A 961-nucleotide genomic window follows, 5' to 3' on the forward strand; every position below is an offset into this window, starting at 1 on the left:
ATAAGTCAAGTTTAACAAGTTTAAATGCATAAAAAGTAGGCTTTTAGCATAATAAACTAGAGCTCTCTACATCATCCTGGTGTGCAGACTCTCATTTTCGCCGACTTCGTCCCTCACCTGCTCTTCACCAAGAAACCCCTCGAGTTTCTTGTCACGACCGTGGTCGGGTGGTCGGTGACATATAACCAATATTCATTTGAGATCAACAATGACTCTTGTTCCAGGGCCTCTTCTGAGGCCACATTACTTGTTAATGTACTGTTTCAGCCACTTTTAAATCATCTTCAGCAAGATTTTGCTTGCATATGATATTAATGCTATTGGTTGATAATTTCCACATTCCATTGGATCACTTTGGGAGGCATGGGAACAAATCTATGAGTATATGTATGCCCAAATTTAGCTAAAGACAAAACAAGTCTATTATGAGTCTTCAGAGAATACCATTGAAATCACTCTCAGCATTCGATGAGAGAGAGTCCTTACCTTTTGTGGCTGGAGCTCTAACAGCCAAGAGGAGTGCTGGAGCAGGAATTCCATTGTTAGATCGTGGTAAACACTTGGTACCTCGCACAACGGCTTTTCAGAGAAATGATAACTTAGAGTTCTCTTGGTGGGAATCTGGATGCCCAGCAGCAACACCAACAATTAAGCGAACTCTGTCGATAAAGTGTACGAGATAAGAGTTTAATATCATCCGCCTACAGAGCACTAGTTTCTGTAGTGTAGTGGTTATCACGTTCGCCTAACACGCGTAAGGTCCCCGGTTCAAGACCGCGCGGAAACAACGGGATGTTCTAGTTTAGCTCTTGTGAAGAAAATCATTGATGAAAATGAACAATCAGGATGGCAATTCCTTTCCAATTTACAATGGCCACTGGCCTCATGGTCTCTGAAGGAATCTACAGTTTCTTTCCTTCGATCTTGCTCAGATATTAATATCAATCCTCATTTCTCGTGC

General features: G+C 41.8%; 1 non-coding gene across 1 annotated transcript; it reads left to right on the forward strand.

The window, feature by feature from the left end:
- Positions 1-714: 714 nt before the first annotated feature.
- TRNAV-AAC lies at positions 715-787 on the forward strand. The gene has a single exon. It is a non-coding gene; the product is annotated as a tRNA-Val (tRNA).
- Positions 788-961: the final 174 nt, after the last annotated feature.

The sequence above is a fragment of the Elephantulus edwardii genome, unplaced genomic scaffold (genome assembly GCF_000299155.1).
Source record: "Elephantulus edwardii isolate Elephantulus edwardi_28Jun2011 unplaced genomic scaffold, EleEdw1.0 scaffold00656, whole genome shotgun sequence".
In the NCBI taxonomy this organism is placed as follows: domain Eukaryota; kingdom Metazoa; phylum Chordata; class Mammalia; order Macroscelidea; family Macroscelididae; genus Elephantulus; species Elephantulus edwardii.